General features: G+C 42.1%; 1 protein-coding gene across 1 annotated transcript in view; it reads right to left on the bottom strand.

The window, feature by feature from the left end:
* Positions 1 to 20,866, bottom strand: part of TMEM178B (transmembrane protein 178B) — a 332,799-nt gene that overhangs the window by 305,142 nt on the left and 6,791 nt on the right. The window lies entirely within an intron of this gene.

Here is a 20,866-nt window from a genome sequence, read left to right as displayed (position 1 = left end):
ATTTCTATTTTGATACCCAGTTGCCCCAAGTGAAGGAGACTCTCGTCTCTCAACAGTGAAATTGTACAGACAAACTAATTCCATAGAGGGGCGCCTGGGTGGCTTAGTTGGTTAAGCCACCGACTCTTCATTTCAGCTTCATTTCATGATCTCAGGGTCGTGAGATTGAGCCCCGCATCTGGCTCCACACTCAGCGGGGAGTCTGCCTGATGACTCTCTCTCTCCCCATCTTCCTTTGCCCCTCCCCCCACTTGTGCACACACTCTCTCTCCCTCTCTCTCTCAAATAAATAAATAAGGGTGCCTGGGTGGCTCAGTCAGTTAAGCATCTGCCTTTGGCTCAGGTCATGATCCCAGGGTCCTGGGATTAAGTCTCATGTCGGGCTCCCTGCTCAGCAGGGAGCCTGCTTCAACCTCTGCCCCTCCCCCCTGCTCATGCTCTCTCTCTCTTAAATAAATAAATAAAATCTTTAAAATAAATAAATATATATATGTCTTAAAAAAAGAATCGATTCCATAGAGGATCCTGAATCCAATCAACCCGCTTTTCCTTGCTGTGATAAGGGTGTTCACCAGGGAAACCCCGTAATTCCAGCACTAATACAGTCTCCATAAAATCTGTCAATAAACCTTCAAAGAAAGTCTATCGGCAATCCTGTTATTAAATAAATGGAACAATATATTGCATGGTACAAATTCAAAGAACGCACCTAATTATTGTATAAATTAAGGTTTCTGCCAAGTCAAATTTTGTCCCCAGAAGCTGCATGAAAGCCAAAGCATTAGTCCTCCACCTGAGCCCAGGGTTAAAAACTCACTCGGTTATTCAACCAATGTTTAGAGAGCACCTACTATGCGCCACACAGATGATGCAATGGAGATAAGCAGACGAATGTGATACAGTCCCTGCCTTCAAGGAATTCATTACCACATACAGTAGACAAACAGCTCAATCAATAGGTCATAATGTGGTCTGATGCACGCCCAAGGAGAGGCAGAGTTAAAGCAGAGATGAAAGCAGTGGGGGGGGGGGGGGGATGTCCTTGGACGCCGGATGCTGAAGGCACTTGAACTCGGTCTGACAATCTGTGTCCACTGCAACGCTCCTCTTTTCCACCCCTACCGTGATTCAGCAGGTCTACACGGGTCTCTGACTTCCAAAGTCCTCAGAAAAGATGAGTTGGGACCACCTGGGGAGCAGTAACTTTTTTTTTCTCTCTCTCTGTACTTGAAAGAAAACTAGGTAGCAGGAAAATGGCAGATACAGCAGTAGAGAAAACCTGCAAGTGACCTGAAGTGCTACTCTGGGTATCTCTGGGTGTCTGGATTTAACCGCCCCTTGGAGCATCGGCCTCGGGACGCAGTGAGGGTGATGGTCTGTGATGGGCAGAGTCCCAGATGGTGACTCCAGGGTCCTGGCCCCACCCACCTTAGCCACCTCAGTGGCACTCTTTATTTAATTCCATCAGCTTTAACTTTCTTATCTGTGCAATGGAGTCACACTGTCTACTCTGTAAAAAAAAAAAAAAAAATCGGAGGAACTGTGATAAGTGAAAATGCTCTTAAGCCAGAAAAGCACTGTACAAATACAAGAGAGGGTTATAATTAACCTAGCCACAGAGCTGCCTTAGGGCTGGATTAAAATACACTGTACCCCTCTGGATCGACAAAGTGTGAACATGGTTAAAAAAGAGGGACAGCTAGTCCTAAACAGAGACAGTTGGTGTGTGGGCAAACCCCCACCAGCATTTTCTATGCCAGGAAACCTGCATATGCTTAGAAATTAGCACGTTTCTGTTGGCCTTATAGCAGCAATGTAGGAGTGCTCGCAAAATGAAATCCGCAACAGGCAACACCACTGCCAAACACAACTGTCCCAACTCCCAAGAAATATATTGAGCACCAACCCCGATCAATGGAATAAAATATACCTTAGCCATTGGCCAGAGGAACCCCCTACAGAGGACACACGCCTGACAAACACAAACCGGGCCTCTGGCAAAGTGACCATGTTTTGAACACTGACTGTTATGGACCCAGGGTCTGTGCCCTCGCCTCCCAATCCCAGTTCGTATGTTGAAACCTAACACCCCCTCCCCTGCAATGGTTTTAGGAGGCAGGGCCTGTGGGAAGTAATTAGGTCATGAGGGTAGAGCCTCATGAAATGGCCTTAGCTCCCTTATGAAAGAGACCCCAGAGAGCTCTCTCATCCCTTGGGCTAGGTGAGAAATAAACGTTTTGTTGGGTAAGCCACCCAGCCCCTGGTATTGTTAAAGCGGCTCAAATGGACTAAGACACGGACCCATACATTTCAAAGCCTACAACTGCAAGCCCCTATGGGTAAGAGAAAAGTTCTAGATAATGGAACTGCTTCTGCAACCTGACAGACAATGCCCCAAAACAGTACTTTTTCTATCTGATTACAGTAAATTTTCCAATACAATGAATGCTTTGTTTGGTTGAACCATTCAATAGTCATTCACATTCTCTAATGAAACTACTAATTACAAAATCTCTGCAATGCAGGCAATAAAGAGGGGTTGCTAACCTCTTCACAGTGCTTTAGTTCTGCCATCAAGTAGCAATTAGTCAGTGGCCCTCCCTCTTTTTCACGGCTTCTCACCTCCCAACATCCAACCACACCTACTGAAAAACTAAGATTCACTCAAACATACAGGTAAGCATACAGCCTGCACACACACTCTCCGACACACACTATCCAGGAACTAGAAGAAGAAAACTAGAGGTAATGACAAGGATCATAGAGGACCCTCTCATGCAGATTATTCCTCTGCATTGGCTAATTCAGGAAGAGCAGGGCTTCAGCTCTCTGCCTACTGGAAATGTAACTTTTAGTAATAGGGTCATTAAAACTAGACTCCATCACAACAGAAATATTGATACCTACTAGAATCCATTGTACCAGAATATGCTACATATATTTTTACTTCTAAGAGAGGTATCTGTCATCCATCAGTCTCCCCAGCTGCTGTCACCAAATAGAAGGAGACATAAAGACATCACAAGATATGTTTCTTTCAGGCTTGTTACCATACAGCAGCTTCCAAGCCACCAGAATATCATCTCAGAGAAGCTAAAACATCCTGTGCCCCAAACTCCAAGGGCATCTCCACCTGTACCAGAGAAAACCCAAGTTAACCACTTCAACCATTTCCACTAAGACTCCTCAAGCAGCAGGTGAGGTCTATAGCTGAAGAAATCAATGTTGAACCCATGAACACAGGCAAAAAGACAGAAAGAAGTAAAAACCTATTATTCCAGTTTTTAAAGATTAAAGGGAAAAACAGAAAGACTGCATGAAACATTCTATTGTGATTCATTAATTAATCAAGAGTTTGACAACAGGCAACAGATTTGGAGTAACTTTTGCCAAACCCAAATTAGATTCAAAAGAGCCAAAATATTTTTTCCCATATTTGCAGGTTATGGACTTGTAATTTGGTGACTTAGTTAATGTTCCAAAGAAGGTATCTCAAAGGATTATTTTAATAACTCAGAAAAGTACTCAAATCAAGCCTGTGGAAATTAATTTTTTCTCCTTTTCAAAGATCCATGGAATGAAATAAGAGCTTTGAGGGCACTAAAGCCAGAATCTGTCTACTTATAAAGTAGCCAGGCTATTTAAAGGCATCTGGTTATTTAAACAAACATTAAAATGTATACATGAACGTTGACTGTCTTTGAAAAGCCTTTACCTTTGAGAGCTACGTAGTTATCCCATTGCTCAAAACACTTTTGGAATGCTTCTTTGGAATAATTTTTTAAAACAAGCTTATTGTCACACACTGTGCAGACATATGCATGCATGTAAACACAGTCAACCCTCACTTAAATCTACAGAACTTCAGAGTGCATAGTCTAAAAATAATTTCTATTTGGTTGAGTGTGTTTTATGTATTTATGTTAGAATACAGGTGTTTTGGAACTTCTGTAATTTTATGTCAACTAAAATAACACAAACACGTGATGATTAGGAGCCAGATTCTATCAGGAATATCTGGGAGGCTGATGGGTTTTCCTGCACCCCCCACAAAATTCAGCCTGCTGTCTCCTCCAACTGGCTGTAGAAAATGCTAGCATCTCTCACACTTCTACAAGGAGAAGAATGTGTATAAGTGTTTGCACTTACACAGAGTACAGAGTAAGAACTCTGAGAGAGAAAATGAAAGCTCAAAATATCCAAAGACCTTAAAAATGGACCCATCCCAGCCTTTAATTATAAAACATCTGGCATACCCAAACTCACTGAATTAGAAGTTACAGAGTTGGGGTCTGGGAATCTGCATATTTTTAAGCTGCACAGGTGATTACAATCACAGCCTGAGTTAAGAGAGACCGTTTTTGTTTTACAGACAAAAGCTATAAAATAAAGGGGGCAGTCACCCCAGTCACCCCAGGTAAATGGCAGAGCTGGAAACAGGAGCCAATGCTTTGACTCAACTTAGTGTTCTTTCAATTAAATGTCACCAATGGCTGTGATTAATGACAATAACATATTAATACAGTTAATACATAAGAAATTGTGCTTTGCTATGGATATACAACAGTGCAAGTCAAGCTCCTATGCCCAGTTAAGAGATTACAACATAACTGAGTGTGGGAGCTCTATTCTGACCTGAATTCTCTATTTGAAGAACTTAGCTTATGGTTCATTAAAAGTAAATTGCTAGGCACATTTAAATCCATTCAGCAAGTTGACAATTCAATTCAAAATGAACTAATGTGTGAACCCTTAATCAGAACCAGACCTGTAAGAAAGTGAAAAAGGGTAGCTATTTATAAAATAATGTTAGAAAAGAATGGGTGACCACAAAATACTCATCCCGCCTAATAGCTAAAATTTCACATTAGAAATGTATTCCTTTAGCCTGAAGCTGAGTCTCCATATCTGTAGCAAGTTCCTCTGGGAAGGGCCAGTCATTGAGCTTTATTGGTCATTTACAACTGATAGTAAAGGATCTGCTCAGACTCTTTTCTGAGATGAAGAGCTACAATAGGAAGGAAGGTGGAGAAATGTTTTAATTGACAGAAATGGGATTCTGTCAAGAGAGGAAAAGATTCCAACAAGAGATACAGGAGTCCCCAGTGAAACTTCACAGCTGCCCCAAGATCAGATTCTGCTATAGATGGTGCTGTATGATCAAGCTGGCTTTAGCTAAGTTGAAGAGTTTTGCTTAAGTTTTTTTTTTTTTTTAACGGATTTTTGTTTGGTTTGGTTTTGGTTTTTGTAAATCAAGATAACCAATATGGGGGCCAAAGAGAGATTATTAAAAGAACAAACTTCATTTCAAAGGTGAAGATAAAGCCCAAAAGAAAAAACTGGAGACTTTCAGATATGAAATATTTTAGAAATTCTATGCCATAAGGCATTTCTGGCAACAGAGATCACTTTGGAAATTATCTAATATAGAGACCTACATATGAATGATCCTGTCTAATCCATTCTATTTTTTTGCAAGTTTTAAATATAATAACAGCTAACACTTACTATGTGCCAGGAACTATTCTCAAGTCTTTACTTGTATGAATTCACTCAACCCTTACAATAACTCTATGAGGTAGATCAAAAATAAAATCTCCATTTTACAGATAAGGAAATTAAGGTCTAGAAAAGTTCAGTATCTCGCTCAGAGTCACACAATAAACAGTGAAGCTGGAATTTGGAGGCAGTGTAACTCTACACTGTTAACTACTTACACTCTAATGAAGGTATTTAAAACAGAAGCCTAGACAAACCACTTTACACATAAATATTTTAAAGTTGGGCTGATATCAAAAGTATTTTTAAAACTGTGTTATGATAAACCTGATAAGCCTTGGATTTCAAACTTTAAGCCCTTTAAGGAAGCAGTTCTGTATTTAATCTGGCATAAGTGATTAGGGTTAGAAGAACATTCTCCCATTGGCATTGGGGAAATTTTTCAATATCAAAAGTCTCAAGTGTCATAACTTCAAGTGAGTGAATAGAAGAGGTAATAAATTGGAGATGCCTCTTGACTGGGAAAAAGTCATAGGGATTCCTATTTGGGGGAAGGGAACTTGCAGCAAGGAGCTCTTTTGCTAATGTCATGAATCAGAATAGAAAATCATGAAAAGAGGGGCACCTGCATGGCTCAGTTGGTTAAGTGTATGACTCCTCAGCCCAGGTCTTGATCTCAGGGTTGGGTCTTCGAGCCCCACATTGGGCTCCACACTGGGCATGGAGCCTACTTTAAAAAAAATCATGGGGGCGCCTGGGTGGCTCAACTGTCAAGCGTCTGCCTTTGGCTCAGGTCATGACCCCAGGGTCCTGAGATCGAGCCCCACATCGGGATCCCTGCTCCTTGGGAAGCCTGCTTCTCCCTCTCCCACTCCCCCTGCTTATGTTCCCTCTCTCACTGTGTCTCCCTCTGTCAAATAAATAAATAAAATCTTTTAAAAAAAATTTTTTTAAATCATGAAAAGAAAATTTGGGCAAGCTGAGATAAAAGAAAAGCCTGGTTGTTTTAGGACAACACTAACTGTCTGGTGGATAAGTTCTGTAAGAAGAAATACTGTATACACTAAGGACAATGAGATTTGAAGGAGAAGGTTGCAAATTTAACACGATAAAAATACTAAATTTTTCAGCACCATGGATAGACTCCCATGGAGCTCTATTGGCCAAAAGGCTCAAGGCTGAGTCGGTTCTCTTCAACTTTGAAATAATAACCATGATTAAGTTAAGCAATCTTCAACAATACCTAAAAATTTGGAGGAAAAGTACTGAACTAATCTTTTATTTCTTCAAATCTTGTTATAAACGCATATAGATAAATAAAACTCTACTACAATGCTAGTATTAGTAGAAGGATGTATCATTTATTGTGCTAATCCAGGTGTAAACAGTTTACATGTTGTCTTAATAACAGTTGTAATATAGGTTTTCATATAAGAGTTGAAAAGAGATGCATTAAATTATTACACACATGAGTAAATAATGAAATACTAACTACTTTACCAGATAAACTCTAAAATCTCAGTGGCTTAACTAAGAAATTTATTTCTTGCTCCCTAAGTCCAATCAGCCAGCAAGACAGGGGAGACAACCATTTCCTGTCATTCAGGAGCTCAGACTTCCCAAAGTTTTGCCATCTTCAATTCTTGGCTTCCAATGTCACCCAGATTGTAGGCATCCAAACAGAAGAAAGAAGAGAGAAAATAGGGGATCACACAGGAGGATTTTATGGGACAGACATGAAAGTGGAATATATTACTTATATCCACATATCGCTGGTTATAACTCAGTCATACGACCACACCTAACTGCAGAGAATGCTGGGGGAAATAGTCTGGTTGGGCACCCACGAGGAAAGAGAGATAAGTGGGTAAACAGACAGCCACTCTTTGGTCAATGGGCAATCATTTGACCTAAAGTAAAATTTAAAGCATAGTATAACAAAATATTTAAAGTGGAATACTATTCTATCAAACTATTTTCCCCTCAAGTCTGGGGGAAAGCCAATTATAAGCACTCAAAACATGAATCTGGCCAAGAGGTTAATGATGTTGTATGGGATGTAGTTGTGAGTTTCTTTCCATCAGAGGCTGCCAACGCCATTGCAGAGATATGGCTTGGTTGTCCACAGCCATCATCAGCACTTGCACTTCCCTTCACCCCTCTGGTCATTCCGACAGATGCAGTGATAAAGGAGAGGTAGGAGGACAAAACAGGAAAATACACAGGCACATCTCTAATACAACCCAGCACTATGTGGCAGCACCTGGGAGTGTGGGGGTGGAAAGAACACGGAAAAAGGCAATGGTCCCAGTATAGTTCCACTATTCACTAATCAGGCAACCGATGATAACCTTTTTGAGTCTCAGGCACCTCTCATGTAAAATGGGAATAATCATACCTGCTCTGTATGCTCCACATATTAGGGAGGTGGCTCGGGGTTTGATTGGTGAAAAAAAAAGTACTGATAAAAGGATGTGATTGAGAGAATAAGCAGCTACTGAAAGAGAGAGAGCAAGTAGGTGAGAGAAGATTAGGCAAGAAAGCAACCTACAGAATAAGCTTATTACTGCAACAGTTGTGGGGAAAAGTGCCAATAACCCAACAGGGAAAAATCACAAGCTAAAAAATTTCCAAGCACTTGAGAAAATAAAAATGGTCATGACGTGCACCTTGAAAGACATTTTATGAAATTCAGAACCTACGTGCTTACAGATGGAATCACAAACCAGAAGGGTAAGAAAAAAAGTCAAAAGTTAGGTACAATTATAGGTAGCAATGAATGCTATTTCTCGCATGGTTTCCAAACTGGGATCGAGTTTCCCTCTATTTCTGAGTAGGAGGCAAAGGTGAAATTATATTACCACCTGCTCCACTAACTTGCACCTGTTATCCTTTGTCTCTAGAACTTACAGTTTTTCTTAGAATTTTGAGTCTTTAAACTCTCCAAGGAAGAAATAAAAAATGCTAATGACCTTCACCCCTTCTCAAAAACCATGCAGACAAATGACTGCCTATCAACATGGCTCAGAATTTTTGAACAATATCCAGACTCTTTTCTTCACCAAGTAAGGAAGATTTTGTGACTTTAATTCCTACACCAATCACAGAAAATATTTGTTGCTGAGAGGTTACCAGAAATTCGTGGACTTTGTTTTCCAGAGAAACTTACAATATAATGGACAAAGACTAATTCTGCACCACCATAGGTTTTCAGTCACTTAATCAGTGGCTTTGAAATGCAGACACAGTGCAGCATTTTTAGGATGACAAGGCAAGAATGTGGCTATTCAGCCTGAAAATAAAGCAGCTTTATCTCAAAAATGACCTGAATGTCATCAGAGCCAAAGCACCCTAAAATTCTCATTAGAGTGATGCTATTAAATGGAAAACTGCAGAACCCATTGGCTAAACAGTCCTACAGCACCTAGTATGAGAGGTTTAAGGATGAGCTGTCCTCTCTTTAAACAATGAAATCTTTTAAAACTTTTCAGAGCACCATACTTCAAGAGATAACATATCACATTCCCTCTAACACCTGAGGGCAAAATGTCTCAGAATGTCCAATTAATCACCAGACATCTGGTGCCGAGAAGAGTTAGGCTATTCTGACCAGTTCCTCTTTATAAAGCAGAAAGCAAAGCCAAGACGCATAATCAGAATGGACCTCACTCTCCAATCCTGCTTTCTTCTGAGAAACTCCCATTAAATGCTCAATGACAATAAGATGCTGATGTGCTACAGAAACTCTCTTTCATGAAGCTTAAAGATCTCAGCTCAAATTATCCCACAAGCTTGTAGAGGGAGCAAGATGATTGATAACCTGCACCAAGAAAAATAATCCTGGGGGCACCTGGCTGGCTCAGTCAGTAGAGCACCCGACTCTTGATCTTGGGGTTGCGAGTTCAAGCCGCACATTCGGTGTAGAGATTACTTAAAAATAAAAAGAAAATTTAAAAAAAAGAAAAAGAAAAATAGTCCCGCACCTGAAAATAATATTACACTGTATGTTAACTAACTGGATTTCATTTTTTAAAGACTTTATTTATTCGGCAGAGAGAAAGCAAGCACAAAAATGTAGAGCAGCAGACAGAGGGAGAGGGAGAAGCAGGCTTCCCGCTGAGCAGGGAGCCCGATGCGGGGCTCAATCCCAGGACCCTGGGATCATGACCCAAGCCGAAGGCAGACGCTTAACAACTGAGCCACCCAGGCGTCCCAGCTAACTGGAATTTAAATAAAAACCTTAGAAAAAAAAAAAAAGAAAGAAAGAAATGCAAAAAATAAACAACTAAATAAAAATTTTAAAAAAAATCTTTTCTTGCCTGGCTTCCACATTCGGGTGATAGACTAAGGAAGTTGGCCTTTAAAAAACCCTGTTATGTTATTTTTTCCTTACATAAAAAAACTAAATAATGCCCCCACACACAATAAAGAAAGAAAAAAAATAGTCTTCGATTTCTGTGTCCTGGCTCATCTAAAACATGTGTTTCTTCCTGGGCCACAACCCTCTCTTTTCACCCTTTCCTCTACCTTCCTTTCTGCCTCAACCTTCTCTAGCAATAACTCCAGCAATTCCTCCCTCTCTTTTCTCAGTACCATCAGTTTTGTCCCTGTCTCCTAGGTCATTCCCATCAGCCTACAATCATGCTATTACTTCTCTAATTAAAAAAAAAAAAAAAAAGAGGGGCGCCTGGGTGGCTCAGTCAGTTAAGTGACTGACTCTTGGTTTCGGCTCAGGTCATGATCTCAGGGCCGTATGTCGGGCTCCGTGCTCAGCAGGACGTCTCCTTGAGATTCTCTCTCCTTCTCCCTCTGCCCCTCCTGCTCGTGCTCTCTCTCTCTCTAAAATAAATAAATCTTAAAGAAAGTTTTAAGTCTCTCTTACTGTAACTTTCTCAGTCCAACTACCATATTTGTCTCCTTACTTTTACACCAAAAATCCTTTAAAGAGTTATCAAAACTCGTTTCCTATTCCTCCCCTGGTCCCATTCACTCTTGTACCCACCACTGAAGTCGAAAATCTCCACATTGTGGAGTTCAAAGTTCAAGTCTCAACCTCATCCTACGTGACCCCCTGGCAGCCTTGCACACAAATGATCACTTTTCTCCCTTAACACACTGGATTTCCTTAGCTTCCAGGACACCACACTTTCCTAATTTTTCCTCTCACCACCCTTAGCTATTTCTTCTCCATACTTTTGCTGAGCCTCCTCATCTACCTGAGCTCTGTAAAGTCAGTGTGCCCCAGGACTTAATCTTTGGACCTCTCTCTTCTGTACTTGCAGTCACTCTCTAGGTGATCTCATTCGCTCTCGTGAATTTAAATACTAGAAGCTGATGACTCCCAAATTTCCATCCCAAGTGAGACTTCTTCCCTGAACCCAGGCCACTATTTCCAACTAACTGTTGACATCTCCACTTGAGCATTTGAAAGGCGTCTCAAAGGTTATCATACCCAAAATAGTGGATCCCCAAATCAAGATCCTCCTACAGTCCTATCCATTCCATATTTTTTATTAACATATACCGTATTATTAGTTTCAGAGGTAGATTTTAATGATTCATCAGTTGCACACAACACCCAGTGCTCATTACTTCAAGTGCCCCCCTCAATGCCCATCACCCAGGTACCCCATCCCCCCACCCACTTCCCCTCCAGCAACCCTCAGTTTGTTTCCTAGAGTTAAGAGTCTCTTACGGTTTGTCTCCCTCTGTTTTTGTCTTATTTTACTTTTCCCTCCCTTCCCCTATGTCCATCTGTATGTTTCTTAAATTCCACATAGGAGTGAAATCATATGGTATTTGTCTTTCTCTGACTGACTTATTCCGCTCAGCATAACACCCTCTAGTTCCATCCACGTCGTTGCAAATGGCAAGATCTCATTCTTTTCGATGGCTGAGTCATATTCCATTGTGTATATACCACAGCTTCTTTATCCATTGATCTGTTGATGGACGACTAGGCTCTTTCCACAGTTTGGCTATTGTGGACATTAACGACAACAAGCTCCAGCAGCTCCTCAGGTGAAAACCCTTGGTGCCATCTTGGACTTCTCTCTTTTTCCCTCCATCCTGTATCTAAGCCATCAGCCCATCTTGGTAGTTTGCCATTCAAAATATATCCAGTGTCTTCTCCCATCACTCTAGTTCCAGCCGCCATCTCTGTTGGCTGCTCCCCCTGTTTCTATACGAGCCCCACTGTCATCTGTCATTAGCTCAGCAACCCAAGTGATCCTTGAAACCATAAATCTGGTCATGCCACTCCTCTTCACAGAACCTACAATGACTTCCCATCTCACTCCTTCCTATGACTTTCAAACTCCACGTGAGGTGGCTCTTTACTTCTCTGACATCATATCCTACTACAAGCTCCCTTTTTGCTCCCACCCCCAGCCATTCTGCCATCCTTATTATGTCTCCAACATCAGGGCCACTGCCCTTACTACTCCCTCTTTCTGAAGTCTTTGTCCTCCAAATACCCCCAGAGCTCGTTCCCTCAAGTACATCCCCTCTTTACTCAAAAGCCACCTCTCAGCCAGGGCCTCCCTGGCCATGCCATCTACAATTTCAACCCCGCCTCCTCACATTTCCTATCCCTTTCCACGCTTTGGTTTTTTTCTCCTTAGCACTAATCACTGTCTAACATATTACATATTTTACTTATTTACTTTTTAAGTATCTCACCGAAATATAAACTCCATGTGGGCAGGGAGTTTGTATATTTGGTGCACTACCATACCCTAAGCCCCCAGTACAAATCCTGACGTGTAAGTATCACCAAATATTTGTTGGATAAATGATATATAATTCATGTAATTTACTCCTGCATCATGAAGGAGAAGCACAGAGTGAAAATTGTTACTCCACTGGAAAATGTCACCATCCTCTCTGATACCACATCCTTAGGAAGTCACCAGGACACAAGTATACTCAGCTCTATGCATCCGCAAGTCAAGAACCTTAGTAAGGAGCTTTGTGCTGCCTTGTGTACCTTTCTACCCCCTCCAAGCCCACCCACATCATGTTGTGTTTAGGGCCTCTTCCTTTCTGAACTCCTCACTGATGTTGTACCCAGGCCCACCCAAGTGTCTTAAAAATCAGTGTTCAGATTACAAGAAGATTTTTTTTTAATTAATAAGATAACCAAGAACAACCACAATCCAGTAGTATTTGAGGCCAAGGAAATTGATTCTGTATTTCTCCATCTGGGGATTCTTCCATTAAAACAACCGAGTTTGTTTTCAATGCAGCTATAATAGTGGACACAAACCTCCCGGAATGTACGTTTAGCATGCTAAAGTCTTTATTATAGGACTCATCACCTTGAGAGAGCCCATTTGTTTCTTCTAAATAATATGGATCTCAATACAGGGATATCATTGTTGTTGTTCCTAAATGCACTTCACAACCTGGAGACGATCTGTCTTCTGTGAAGAAGCCATTATGGTCTCTGATGCATCTCCCTTTTTAGCAGCTTATTGATCTACAAGCGCCCAGCCAGCCACCACACCACTACGGATATGTGTAATAAAAGCTGATACAGGCATGCTGCCGGCATAGGAACATAAAAGTCCTTCTTTGAAATGTTAACAACTCTGCTGACCCAAAGAGATGAAATGCCACCTTCCAGTTTGAAATAAACCTCTGAGTTCCTATAGCTTTTAAAATAAACATAGACAGCAAAAGACAGTTTTCTAGGGTAAGGGTTACCCACCATTTTATGAGACTTGCAATAGTATATAGCTCATCAATACTTTTTATAATTATTTCTTACAATTAATCCAGCTCTCCAAAATGCCAGTTTCATTGGAACCTGGAACCTACCCAATGGTTAATGCTGAAAGTACAATCTAAATTTTTTATCTGAGCACTTTATACAACTTGGGCAGAAAGTGCTGGAAATCAGTTTTCTAGCTCAAACCCCGTACAGATTTAACTAATATAAATGCAGAAATTAGAGTAGTCATAGAAAATCTTTCCTTGACATGAATCATTTATTTAACCTAGTTTAGAGAGCCAAGCAATGTGGCTGTATCTATATTTATCTGCTGAATGCGAAAGAATCACTCTACTTAGCTGAATGACTCGGCAATGAGCTCAGCCCTTACCAGAGTACGTGGCTAAAGGAGAAGTCCTTAACACCTTCCACCATGAGATGACCCAGCCAGAACAGCAGTCACGGTCATTTTAGAAAAGAATCCACTGAGAAGTAAACAGTTGTCCCATCTGTTATTGACCAAGGACTCTGTGGTCTTCATAAGCAAAGATGGGTTGGTTGGCCACCTCATCCTTCTGCCCCCAAATACCCCTGTAGGACATGGATGTTTTCCATGAGCAATGTTGCTCACCAACAACGATGGTGACAGGCACACCGGAGAGTTGGAGACAGATACTTACCATGTTTTCCAAGCATCACTGACCCACTCCTGTTGAAAGTCATGAAAAGCAAACTGAGGTAGGAACCAGAGAGGAGGCAGTTACAGAAGGCACAGTCTCTGTTTTCCAGTCATTATTTGACCAAAATCACTATCAGAGATTTGAGGAAGCTGCCCTCAACAGATGGTTAAGAGGGAGGCTGGCCTGAAGATACTCCTGATGATAAATATTGAAAAACCAGGAAAAATATCCTGAGGGAATGGCCACATATGCCAGACCCAGAGGTAAATTTGGAAATCCTTCCATCCATGACAGGAACAAGAAATGGAGGTAGTCTTCTCTTTTCTTACCATGTTTGGGGAAGGAGGACCAGCCTAGGGAAGGCATGAAGTGGAGAAAAAGTGGGCAGGATCACAATGAAGAGGTCAAATCCAGGAAACATGGAATAGTCCCCACTTGAAATTCTCCTCTTGTGAGTCAGAAATATGGGTGCTTTAAGAAAATACAAACCTTAACAAAGGAAATAAATTGAAGTTTATCATATGCTTTACAGAACAATTCACAGCAGGCTTCCTTTTAATGGTGAGTCTCCCTGGTCCAGTGAAATTACGGCTCTTTGTTAAATAAGATTTCCAGATCGACTGCATTAACGGAGATAAACCTTCATTCATTCAACAAGTATGTATTAAATACCTATTATGGCCCATGCATTATGCAAAATGCTGCGGATGAAAAGATGAATATGAAATAGTGCAAAAAGAGTCTCAAAAAGGAGGAAAGCATATGGGGAAATAAAATGTCACTGGTGCTAGGAAGCAAGTGTTTGGTGTGTGACAGAGGCCTAGGAGGAGGAAGGCAATCCTACACGGGAGCCCGGGTGAGAACACCAAGCAAGAGGAGGAGGGGCCTTAAGCTGATTGCTAAAGGGTAAGCATGTGTTGACCAGGCCGACTCAGGGGTGGGGGCCAGCAGGGAGGGACAGGGACTTCCAGGCAAAGGAAGACGTTTCATAAGCAAAAGTTCCCGAGGCATAAAATAGCTTAATCTGTTTGGGGGCCCGGGAGTCCGTCATCAGGGCTGGAGGAGAGCATGCTGGTATGGAGCAAAGCAAAAGCATGAGATGCACAGGTGGGGGGGTGGGGAGGCATGTTGCCAGACGTGGAGGGGCCCACTGGCCAAGGTGAAGATTACAGATCTTATCCCGACTGATAGGTCGTGGGAAGCCACTGAACGATGTTAAGCAAAGTGGTAACATGATTCGATTTCCGTTTAAGAAAAATCACTTTGAATAGAAAGCAGTGAGGAGAGATGAGCTAGAAAACAGGAAACCAGAGGGCGCCACACAAGCACAGGTGCTGGGGACCAACCCGTAGAGGCAATGCTGGAACAGGATGGAGGTGGGGGATGTGTCAGGAGGGGAACCAACTTATTCACTGCTTGGATGGCTAGGGCAGGAGAAGAGAGCCCCTAAGGATGATCCTTAAGTTTCTGGGCTGGGCAACGAGAGACGCAGGGATGCCATTCCTCCAAGGTGGAGGAAAAGGAAGGGAGAAAGGATTCCAGAGCACGGGAAGAGAAAACAGGTTCTTGTGGACCCACGGAATATCCAAGTGAGATATCCTGCAGGCGAGCTGTTTGGGTATTAGGTCTAAGTGAGCAATTCCCAGGGCAACAAGTCATGAGCTTCGAGGGGTGAAAAGGGCCGCAGGCATGAAAGAGAATGCTCAAGGAGAATGGAACACTGGAGAACCCCACCAGGCTGAGAAAGAAGAGCCAGTGAAGTGAAGGGAAGAGCAGAGGAAGTGGGGCGCCTGGCGGTCTCGGTCGGTAGAACGTGTAACTCTTGATCTCTGGGCGGTGAGTTCAAGCCCCACGCTGGGTGTAGAGATTACCAAATAAATAAATAAACTTAAAAAAAAAAAAAAAGAACAAGGGTAGAAGTGGGTCCAGGAGCGAATGGGAGGCCCGGTGTTGGAAAAGGAGCAGCCCCAGGCCCAGGGAAGGGGGAGGAAACCTAGAGTCGGGGACCTAGAAGTGCACTGAAGAAGAGGTGAGGAAGAGAAGCAAGCCAGGCCACACCTGAGCACGACTACCTCCTGTTTCCTTTGTGCTAACACATTTAGGGAGGAGGGAGGGACAGGGAGAGGTTGGAGGGGCAGAGACCAGCTCTTCCCAGAGCGGGGAGGTCATTCACCTCCGGAAGGACAGACAGCTCCAGCTCTGCCCAGCTCCCCGCAGAGCACGAGGAACACAGCGGCTCATCATCACCTGGGACCTTCCGAAGCAGACCTGCCCAGAGCTGCATGTGCGCACTGGTCAGCCCTGTGGTTACGGAAACACCCCTGAAATCCCGTGGGACACCCATGATTCCCTAGTAACTCCGGACCCAGCTTTGGTGTTTTAAAGCATTATCAGCTGAAAATGGAACCCCTGCTATAGTTCTGATGGGCCTTTTCTGTTCCAGCTGTAGTTTGTATAAACGGAGTGGAAACACTATCCTAACAGAGGTGCCCTTGGCTAATGTCGCCCTTATAATCTTAAGAATGAAGAATCCAAACCATAATCCTCAATAATAAAACTACTTCAAGTTTTACCAACTAACATGCCCTACTCAGTTTGAAAAGGGATAAGAAAACTTCTGAAGAAATAAACTCTGGTCCCTTATTATTAATTCTCAGCTTTTCCTTCCCTGGTTCACACTGAGTTCCTCCCTGTGGGTTCAAATGCCTTCCCAGATGTTGGTGCTCTGGTTGATCCCACAGGAGGTCTCCTGTCTTATCTATTCAAAGTTCAGCGTCTGATAATTCCGGGATTGGTTTTAGTTTACCTTTCTGACCCTTGAAATTCTTTGTTTTTCTCCACAAGCTGCAGGAAATTGACAAAGAGGGGCGTGACTTGTACCTTACTCTATCTCAGAAACACATCATTTTAAAGTCTCAATCTCCTCTTCTTACACTACATCAAGAGTGAATAAAGCAATTTCGTTTGTTTTAAGCCCTTCCCATGAGCTACTTTCAGCGAAACTGTTGATTAGGAATCGTTGATTAGGAAACTGTTGATTCTCCTCTAAAGGCTACTTGCTACCACTTATGAAAGTCACTCACAGATCACCTCAAAAACAAAGTTTTCCAAGAATTGTCCTTAAAGAACCTGCCTCCTATACACTGAACAACACAGTCTGAATAAAATTTTAACTTTTTTGTCAGGATCATAAAAACTTTCCAAATAGCCTGAGTGTGCATGCAGATGTATGCCCCCATTTGCCTCAGATTTTTTTTGTTTTTTAAGAAATGAAATAGAGATGATTTTAAAGCAACTTCCCAATCCCATTTGTTTCTCTGTCTTGAGAAAGGCAAACATCATCCTTCATTTTGGGTTTATTGGTCCCAGTGCATACTTTTATAAATACCATGCAAATAATGTTTCCATAAACAATATCTAACGTTATTTGATCTACTTTTTTAACTGCATATAAACGGCAACATTCTCCTCATTTCATTCTGTATCCTGCTTTTTTCACTCAAATTTTATGTTTACCCATTTGGAAATACGTAGATATAGTATATTTATTTTAAATATAGGGTGATAGTTTCCATTGTATGAATACAGACCATACCTCATTATCCATTTTCCTATTCATGGACACTTCAGATTTTCCATTTTGCTTATTTATTTCGCTATTACAAGCGGTGGCGCCATGAACATCCTTGGACATGAGTATAGCCAGGGTGCAAGGTTATGCGTGTCTTCAGCCTCCTGACATAGAATCAATCCATCTGCACTCCAGTGTCGTGTCAGCTGACATAGAACAGGATGTGAGCGCAGAGCTTCTTTAAGATAAAAACAACCCCAACCCATCCAGGGCTATGAAATACTCCAGGGCCTTGGGGAATAGGAGTTGTGTTTGCCTAAAGAGAATTGCTGTTATAAAGATTAAGAGAAATTCAGGCCAAAATTGAAAGGGAGATGCTCTGAAGCAAATAACGTGTCCAATAGAGTGAGGTTCGGAATACAGAACAGCAGTGCATTTTAAAACGCAGGAAATGATACAAATTTATGAAGATGACCTAATATAAAGTAAATTGCCTTTTCTTGGCAAAATACTTCGACGCCAAAAAAAAAAAATCAATTGAAATAATTTAGATAGTGCAGTCTCCCATAAAACAGCAAATCTGTCAAACTTCCTTGAACGCCAACAGCAGGTTCCACTCAGAATAAACATCACCTTAGAAGATTCCTGGTGACTCCTGGGGGAACAAGGCCTTTAAACTTTGTCTCTGTGCATACAAATTTATAAAAAAAATAAACTTGTTTTCCTGCTTGAATTACCTGTTCGTTGCCTGACTCCTATTTATAGTTGCTGTTATTTTTAAATACTGCTGAATAAATGATCTCAGAGAGGATTTATAAAATCTGGTAGCAGTAGCCGCCCTTTGGGGGACGGGCTGAAGGGCCTGGGGGACAAGGGTAGCTGGAAGGCAGACTAGACAAGGATTTACCTCATCAGAATTAATTAGTAATTTTTAAATAAGGCTAAGACTTCACCTTGTCCATCCACAAATAACAACTCTAAGAACATCCCCTCTTGTGCAAAGCCTCCCCTAACTGCTCCAAAATTTGAGAGCCACTCAGGCCCCAAGGATGTAAATCCCTCCTAGAACCTACCTTGGGGATTGTATGTATTAGTCTTCTTGCACACTTCCTCCTTTTGTTTGTTCTTTGAGGACAGGACTACGGATTTCACTCAGAATCCACCACCCCAAGTTAGGTGCCTGACATAGTTGGAGCTCAAAAGCCATTTTTAGAATAAATACAGGGCAGTGTTCTTCATTATACAATGATTTTTAAATGACCCAGGAGATGTATCCATTACTTTTACTTGTCTTATATCTTGGTGCTCTTTAAAAGTTTTGTTTTAGGGGTGCCTGGGTGGCTCAGTCGTTGGGTGTCTGCCTTCGGCTCACGTCATGGTCCCAGGGTCCTGGGATCGTGCCCCGCATCGGGCTCCCTGCTCTGCGGGAAGCCTGCTTCTCCCTCCCCCACTCCCCCTGCTGGTGTTCTCTCTCTCTCTCTCTCTCTCTCTCTCTTGCTGTCTCTCTCTCTGTCAAATAAATAAATAAAATCTTAAAAAAAAGTTTTGTTTTAAAAAACAAGCCAAAAAAAACCCAAAAAAGATATGATACTCAAAACTGTTTAAATGTAAGCCTTATGACGGCAGGAATTTTGTCTGTTTTATTAACATCTATATCCCAAGCAATACCTGGGCTAGTGCCTAGCACCTGCAGGTGCTCAATAAATGTGCTGAATGAATGAAGTTATGGTTATGAAGTATTGTATGTATAGTATGTAGACACCGACCAGTAATCCAGTTCCTTTCTCTGTTAAGTTTTATAATTTCTTTTAATTAATCTACTTAAATTGTGGTGAAACATACAGAACACAAAATTCATCATCTTCTCCAGTTTTAAGCACACGGTTCGGTGGCATTAGGTATATTCACATTGTTGCGTAACCATCAAAACATTTCTCCATCACATGTTTACTTTTTTTTTTTAAAGATTTATTTGTTTATCAGAGAGAGGGACAGCGAGACAGAGACAGAGCTGTGGGGGAGGGGTGGAGGGAGAGGGAGAGAGAATCTCTAGCAGACCCCTGGCTGAGGGTGGAGCCGGGAACACCACCCCACCCCCCCACCCCACCCCACCTCCATCAATCTCATCACCCTGAGATCAGGACCTGAGCCAAAAGAGTCAGAGGCTTCACTGACTGCGCCACCCAGGCACCCCTAAGTGTTTACATTTTTTTAAAGATTTTATTTATTTATTTGAGAGAGAGAGTGAGAGAGAGAGAGCACATGAGAGGGGGAGGGTCAGAGGGAGAAGCAGACTCCCCGCTGAGCAGGGAGCCCAATGCGGGACTCGATCCCGGGACTCCAGGATCATGACCTGAGCCGAAAGCAGTCGCTTAACCAACTGAGCCACCCAGGAGCCCTAAGTGTTTACATTTTTAACTCCAATCAGCAATCTGGCATTTCAAATCATTAGAGAAGAGGGGAAGTTTTGTTACATGACTGGATGGGGGTAGGAAATGAGCTGCTTTGTCTCCCGCCTCTCCCTCTGGCATGCTAGCATCCTGGGATGGTCCCTTTCTCTGTCCTTCCTCCCCGGCTTTCTCTTCTCTCCCGGCTCACCTTTTCTCAACCATCTACCTATTATTTATGCTCCATCACCTAAATTTAACTCTCTTGTCAAATGTTAGCATGTCAAAGGGCCTGAAGTTTATATAATCCAAACTCACTATTTTACTTATGAGGAAATGAGATCCTTTGAAAGAAATGTATGCATTTTCTCAAAAACGGCAGATGTCCAATCCAGATGTTCAAATCAATTTTCTGTCTGCTCATTCCCCAGGTCACGCACTCCCTCCTCTCTCTGTGTACTCTTTGGAGTACATAGTTATAAAAGAATCTGCATCTGAATACATATTTGTGACTTTACCCCCCAATTCCTGGATGTTCACAGGGTCAAACTAGCCCAAGAGAGTGTTTAGGATTCTGCCGGAAGACCTAGGATTACCTACTAACAGCAGAGAGGGAAAAAATTATTTTTAACTGACAACCCAAAGTGGAATATACAGAATTGATCCTGTAATTGATCCTTACCAACCCTACAGTAAAAGAATAAATAAACAAACCTGGAACAGAAATATGGCTCCTGACTTTGTTGACTCAGTAAAAAGAACTCATCCCCTTCCCGAATTCCCCGACCAGTTGATTCCTGATCCAGCTGACACAAATGTGATCCTCTGAGGAAGAGCCTGATCCAACCACAGAAGACAATGAATTTGTCATTGAGCTAGAGTGTAAGTTCCCTCAGGACAGGAACCATGTGATGCCTCTTTTCTTTCCGCCAGCACCTAGCAGAGCACTGGGCACACAGCAGGTGCTCAAAACACATCACACCAACCCTCTCTCTCTTCCCACCCATGCACTTGC

This window comes from Eumetopias jubatus, unplaced genomic scaffold (assembly GCF_037043125.1).
Source record: "Eumetopias jubatus isolate StellerSeaLion01/CBP00866 unplaced genomic scaffold, mEumJub1_p1.0 scaffold_14, whole genome shotgun sequence".
Classification (NCBI taxonomy): domain Eukaryota; kingdom Metazoa; phylum Chordata; class Mammalia; order Carnivora; family Otariidae; genus Eumetopias; species Eumetopias jubatus.
The sequence above is the reverse complement of the archived record's forward strand: the minus strand, read 5'-3'. Positions and strand labels throughout refer to the sequence as shown.